Raw genomic sequence first — 7,319 nt, 5'->3', positions numbered from 1 at the left:
CTAACCCTAACCCTAACCCTAACCCTAACCCTAACCCTAACCCTAACCCTAACCCTAACCCTAACCCTAACCCTAACCCTAACCCTAACCCTAACCCTAACCCTAACCCTAACCCTAACCCTAACCCTAAGTAACCCTAAGTAAACCCTAACCCTAAGTAACCCTAAGTAACCCTAAGTAACCCTAAGTAACCCTAGAATCGGCTATACTTATACTATTGAATTCACTACTCTAGGTAGAGCTGAAGAGCAGCAACTTTGCCAGTATAGGGTTGGAGTTAGTACTAGCGATTATAGCCATAGACGAAAAGAAAAGTTAGAAGAATATAGCTACATACAGCTATACAGCTACATACAGCTATACAACACCGCTAGATACAACACTCTACATTACACACATCTATATATACAAAGCCTACTAGCATATACAGGCAGTAGGGCAGCCAAAGCTAAGTATATATAGATAAACCCCTACGGCAGTATCTATTTACTTCGTTTTACCCAGCTATATATTAGCTCGTTTTAATGTTTTACATCGTATAGATATTTTAATTATACTCTTCTATTTTAACCTTTATAACTCCGTTAGCTATACTTTACTACGTTTTACTGTAATCTTAACCTACGATATAAGTACGCAAAAGCATATCGAGGATACAAGTATCCTCGATTTATAACCCTATATACAATCACCGCTACCTCGAGGATATAAATATCCTCGAGGCAGTACTAATTACTTAGAGTAGAAGCAACCTAGGTTAGGCTACAAATCTAGGATACTTACATCCTCAGGACAGTTTTCGGTATATAATTACTTTATTAGATACTTATATCCCAACCCTACTCAGTACTACTTAAAAACAATAAGTAGTTCCAAATAAGCGAAACAAACATTAACCCTCTTAGGTAATATAGCTCGAGCCCCAACGGACCTCATTACAGCACGTATATAAAGGCTCTTCCACTAAGAAGGGTAACATTGAAGATATAAGCTTAGAGTCAATTCAAACTATATAAAAGAGTTAGTTCTATTCTCAACGGTTGCTCTACTACCTACTATAATTATATTAGCCGACTAATACTTAACAATAGTCGGTTAGTTATTATTAGCTATCGTTAGGAGTTGGTTATTATATAGCTATTAACAACTATTAGTTATTAGTTTATCAGTAGTTAACTATCAGCTATTAACAACTATCGGTTATCAGTTCGTTAGTAGTTAACTATCGGCTATCAACAACTATCAGTTATTAGTTCATCAGTAGTTAACTATCGGTGTGACGAACCTGTCTCTGGACCCGTCCTGTTAGGGTTCAGTATCGGTCGAAGGTATTCTCTCAAGGGTGCTTAGGTTCGGTGCAGCCAAAGGGTGCACAACAAAGACTTGTCTCAACAGTAGGCTCTCGAGCTTGTAGCGAACTGTAGTTGTGATTGCTAACTGGAGAACTCCCAGAGCTCTCCAGAACGAGTGACTATATACTGTCTAATTTCTGGGTGCTTAGTCTGCTCAGTTGCTGAGCACACTGAGCACACTGCTCACCCTGCTCAGTTGCTGAGCACACTGAGCACACTGCTCACCCTGCTCAGTCGCTGAGCGCACTGAGCACACTGCTCATTGGTTATGTTAATGATTGGTCCGGGGCGCCCCGCGCCCCACTCCTGTGCTTCCAGCTCAGTGGTCGTGACACGATGCCCCCTCTCCGTGGCTGACGTCTCGGCGGCCTAACCTGCTACTTTTCTTTTTTTTTCGGCAACGCTGGTCCATTCTTCCCTTAGTGAGTATTCTCCTCGTCCCTCGTCGCCCACCATGTCTAACCGAGTGGTTAAGAGTTCGAAACGTGATTCCTCCAGTACTCAACGCCGCAAGGACCTTGCTCGCGACATCTCGTTCTTTGGCATCGACATGCTTCCTTGTTCTTATTGTGAGGCCAACGATCTTAAAGACTGCCGAGCCCTGGATCGTTCCGTCAAGTGCAACAATTGCCTTGAGCTTGGTCGTCCCGATTGCGACGTCCATGGTCTCACGCGCACCTTATCCGCCTCCTTTCGCCGCCAGAAAGAGAAACTGGACAAGGAGGAAGAAGAGGCGAACGCCGTGATTCTCCAGGCCGCTTCTAAGTTAGCGCGCCTTCGGACTCAGCGTCTTGCTCTGTCGGAGCGCTTCCACAAGGCGGCCGTCCGCGAGGAGCGCATCATCGAGGACCAGGAGCGGGAAGAGGCATTGGCCACTCTTGCCCCGCAGTCTGCCGATCCGTCTGGGGCCCAAGAGTCTGTCGTCCTTTCCTTGATATCGTTCCCCGACTGATTGTCCTCTAGGCCTTCCTTCGACGATTGGCTCGCCGGGGTCGATCCTTCTTTGGTGTTTCCTGTGGCCGGTCAGGGTTCCTCTGGTGGAACTCCTGAAGTTTCTCGGGGCAGTTGAGATTTGTAGCTGGTTGCCATGAATTGTCTTCTGGGCCGAAGTCCAGCCACTTGACCAAATACTCCAACTGTCCTTTCATGATGCGTGAATCTAGGACTTCCTCAACGTCCCATTCCTCCTCTTCGTCTTCTGCCTCGGCGTCCTTGTCGAGTCGCGCGTCCTTGGGTGCTGGTTCCAGAAGCGAAATGTGGAAAACGTTGGTCCGTAGTCGCATTGTTGAGGGTAACGCGAGTGCGTAATTGTTCTCCGAAATCCTTTTGTCGATTTTGAACGGTCCGATTTTGCGAAAATCGAGTTTCCTGCTTGGTCGCTTCGTGCGAAGATTTCGAGAAACGAGGTAAACTTTGCCCCCCTCTTCTAGGCGAGGTCCCTCGAGCCTGTTTCTGTCGTAGAACCTCTTCATCCTGGTTCGTACGAACTCGAGTTCTTCCTTGAGCATCGCATGCAGCGAGCTCATTTTGTCGGCTTTGACTGCCGCTCGGGGCACCGAGACATCGGGCCCCTGTCGCAAATCTGCTTCGTAGCCGTAATTCGCGAAGAATGGCGTGACCTTCGTGGTCTCCGTGACGGTGGTGTTGTAGGCGAGTTGTGCTGCTGGCAACAGCTCGACCCAATCGTCCTGCTGGAAGTTGACGTACAACCGTAGATATTGCTCGACGACCTGGTTGAGTCGTTCCGTCTGTCCGTCCGTCTGTGGGTGGTAAGCAGTCGAGAGCTTACTCTTCGTACCCAGCTTCGTCATCAGAGCTTGCCAAAACTTTGATGCGAACTTTGTATCTCTGTCCGTAATCCATTCCTCCGGCCATCCGTGGACCGAGGTGACGCTGCGATAGATCACGTCTGCAAGTTGTTCTGCTGACCATGTTTCCTTGTAAGGGAGGAAGTAGCTCCACTTGGTGAGTCTGTCCACCATCGTGAGGATGCTGTCGTATTCCACTCCCGTTACTGAGTCCTTGGATAGTGGCAGTTTGGTGATGAAGTCCATCGTCACCGAACTCCATGGTCGTTCCGCGACTGGCAATGGTTGCAACAGCCCGTATGGCTTGTGTCGTGGCGGTTTGCTTCGTCCGCAGAGGTCGCACTCTGCCAGGACTTCTTCCGTCGCTTGCTTGATTCCTGGGAAGTCGTAGTTCTGCTTGACTTTTGCAATTGTCTTGCTGATTCCCATGTGTCCTCCGAGTTTCGACTCGTGAATTTTCCGAATGAGCTCCTTTTGGTCGCCGGGCCTGACGTAGGCCTTGTCGTGGTACCAGAGTCTCGTTCCTTCAAGTCGCAATCCCGCGATCTTGGATTCCGGCTCTTCTTGCCATGCATCGCGTGCGTCGTCCGCGATGATTCCTTGGAAGTCTCGTTCCAATCGTTGTTCCCTGAAGGCTGCACAACATTCTACAAACTGTTGCAGAGGCCTGGCATTGGGATCTTCCTGCTGTCGCTGAAGTGCTGCGATCTCGTAGTCTTCAGTCGGTTGGGAAGCGTGCCGTAGCGATCCGTCTGTCTGTTGATGTAGCAATGGTGGTGAGGCTTCAGATGTGTTGTCATGATGATCCGCTCTCCTACTCAAGGCGTCCGCTCGTGCGTTCTCTGACCCTTTCTTGTAGTGGATCGTGAAGTTGAATTCGGACAGGAACTCTGCCCATCGAGTTTGTCGTCCGTTCAGCACCTTCGTGGTGGTGAAGTAGCGTAAGTTCTTGTGGTCCGTGTACACCTGAACTTCGTGTGTCGTGCCGCTGAGGTATGGTCTCCATTCCTGGAAGGCTTCGATGATTGCGAGAAGCTCCTTGTCGTGGATCGGGTAGTTGAGCCTTGGTCCCTCGAGTTTCTTGGAGAAGAACGCAACTGGGTGAAGCTTGCCGTCCTTGTCCCTCTGACCAAGTTGTCCTCCGATCGCGAAGTCCGATGCGTCAGCTTCGACTTCGAAAGGTGTGTTTGGGTCAGGCAGCATGAGCACTGGATCGGCGATAATCGCGTTGCGGATCCGTTGGAAAGCTTGCTCGTGCTCCTGCTTCCACTGGAATGTGGCATCCTTCTTGGTAAGTTCGTGTAGGGGTCTCGCGATGTCGCCGAAGTTCTTGATGAACATCCTGACAAAGTTGGCGAATCCGATGAATCCTCTGACCTCTGTGGCGTTCGTTGGTGTCGGCCACGTCCTGACAGCTTCCAGTTTCTCGGGTTCGATCTTGACCCATCCTGGGGAGATCTCGTAACCCAGGAATACTGTCTTCTTGACATGAAACTCGCTTTTGTCCTTGTTGACTGACAACTTGTGCTCATGCAGTGCATCCAGCACCTGCTGCACATGCTTCTTGTGTTCTTCGAGTGTCTTGGAGTAGATGAGAATGTCATCCAAATAGCAGACTGCAAATTTATCGAGGCAATGTCGAATTGCGTGGTCGATAGCGGCTTGAAATGTCGCTGGTGCGTTGGTCAACCCGAACGGCATGACGCGGTACTCGTAGTGCCCGTAGGGTGTCCGAAAAGCCGTCTTCCATTCGTCTCCTTCCTTGATGCGGATGTGGGCGTACGCTGTCGGAAGGTCGAGACGCGTGAAGTATTGTGCCCCTGACAGCTGGTCTCGAAGCCTTGAGATCAGTGGCAGTGGGTAGCGGTTCTTCACCGTTTCGCCGTTCAACTGTCGGTAGTCCACACACATCCTGAGTTTCCCATCCTTCTTTGGAACGAAGAGGACTGGGTAGCCCGCTGGAGATGTCGATGGTCTGATGTGTCCTATCTCGAGGTTCTTTTCGAGATAGCTCCTCAACTCTGCATCTTGCTTCTCGTTGGTGTGGTACACCTTGAAAAACTTCAACTGGGCTCCTTCCTTGAGTTTGATCTCGTGATCCCAAGGTCCGTGGTCTGGTAGCCCTGCAAGATGTTTTGCCGTGAACGCCGGGTGCCCCTTGTAGTCGTCTGGGATCTGCCCCGTCTTTGCGCTCTTCGCCGTACCTTCGTAGTACGCGAACTTGTTGTTCCCAGGCTCGATGCTTGCTGCTTCGAGTTCCCTGACTTCCTCTGCTGCCAGCTCGATGCTTGCCGCTTCGAGCTGATTGACCCATTGTTCGTGTTTGAGCATTCCGTGCTCGTCGACTGAGACGACGGCGATGGTTCGTTCCTCCCGTGTCTGCTTCTTTCGTCGTGTGCCGCTTCTTCCGGACTCCAGAGTGCGTGGTTCTGCACTGGCTGCTTCCTGCGGTGGGCCCGTAGAGGGGGTTCGTTCTGACCCGCTGCTCTCCCGTGGCTCCTGTTCTGCGCGTTCTCCCATCGAGTTGGTCGGATGCTCCCGCTGTTCCCGCGGTCGCAGATGGCCATCTCCCTTCCAACTGATGTCTGGGTCGTAATCCTCATGCCATGGGCGTCCGAGAATCATGTCTTTCTCTGGTCCCATGTTCACGATGTCAAATACCACTTGGGTGGTTTTTCCCTCCACCTCGATGTCGAGTGGTTCTGTTTCTCGTCGTACCCATTGCGTGTCGAATGGTCCTTTGACGACGTGTGGTTGCTTCTTGATCCTCCATGGGATTCTGAGTTGATTCACAAATGCGGGCGAGATGAGATCCATCTGCGCTCCTCCATCCACTAACGCGAGGGCTTCGATCTTCCCCCATCGCGCTGTGATCCAGAGCCTGTTGTCTGGCTTGGTGCTTCGTACAGCAGCTACTTCGTGTTCGTCTGCTGGGAGGTCGTTGTAAGGCTTCTGCTTGCGCCAGTTCTTCCTGTACTGCGCAGCCTGTCTTCGTTGTTGTGGAGTTAAAGATTTCCGGGCCCCTCGGAGGGCCCTGAGCCGTTTCCCAAGCTCTCGTGGTGTTTCAAGGCGTCCCTGTCCGCACCTTGGCTTGCGGCGTCAATCGTCTGGTGTTCTTGGAGCCATTGGGCCGCCCATGCCTCAACTGGGCGCCTCTCGTTCCTTCGGGACGTTCTCGTCCTCTGGTGTGGCTTCCTCTGGGATTGCTGTTCCATGTATCCCCAGATTTTCTCGTCGGCGTGTGGTAGGCAGTCTGCGCTTCGGCATTCGTTGACTCCTACGCCCGCCATACAGCGTCGGGGCCAGGCTGCCTTGGGTCTAACCCTCAGCCTGCCCTCGTGAGTGCGTTGGGTGTCCCACAACATGCCTGCGGGGGCGTCGCCGCTGTCGTATACCCATCTGATGGGTAGGGGTTGCATTCCTTTTTCTTCCCTCGTGGGCCAGAAACTGTTGCGAAATTTGTCCTGGAAGTGGTACCGACATTCGTGCGCGATGCACTGGAACCAGGGCAGGTAGATGTGACTTTCTTTTCGTGGGTTCACCCGCTCGTGGTCTTCTGGCAACAACTGGAATCCCTCCGTGTTGTTCTCGCCCCGGAAACCCCACCATTCAAGGTCGGAGGTTTGTCGCCCGGTGCGCACGATGTGCTGATGTCGAGCCCAGTATTCTTCCCAGTTCTGTTGTTTCCTTCCTTTCGCCGCATTCTGCTCCTGTGCGTAGTCAAAAAGTTGCTCGGGATATCGCACTCCGTTTTCGTATTCCTCCGCCTCTTCGGTGGGTCCATCCCACGGTGTGTGATGCGGAAGTGCCTGGCGGATGTCGTCCTGCAAGGCCTGTGCCTCTCTTAATGTCTTTTCGACGTGATCCCCGGCCCTGTTGTTGGCCTCGGTGATCTCTTGGACTCGTTCTCTGGCGAAATCGAGTTCCGCGCAAAGTTGTCCATACTGGTCGTTCCTTGCTTGGAGAAGCTGCTCGAGTTCTTCTTTCTCTCTCGACAACTCCTCGATCCTTTGCCGTTGGCTTAGGACCCTCTGCTGTAGGAAGGTGAGGTTCGGGCTGACTCCTCCTTCACCCTCGTGGGTTCGCCATTGCCCGTCCTCTTGCTGAACCAGGGTGATGCCCCAGTCCTCAGCGACTTGTCGGATGTACCGCGGGGGAG

Source organism: Chaetomium fimeti (assembly GCF_033439085.1).
Source record: "Chaetomium fimeti strain CBS 168.71 chromosome Unknown B0H64scaffold_4, whole genome shotgun sequence".
Lineage (NCBI taxonomy): Eukaryota > Fungi > Ascomycota > Sordariomycetes > Sordariales > Chaetomiaceae > Chaetomium > Chaetomium fimeti.
This window is presented reverse-complemented; position numbering follows the sequence as displayed.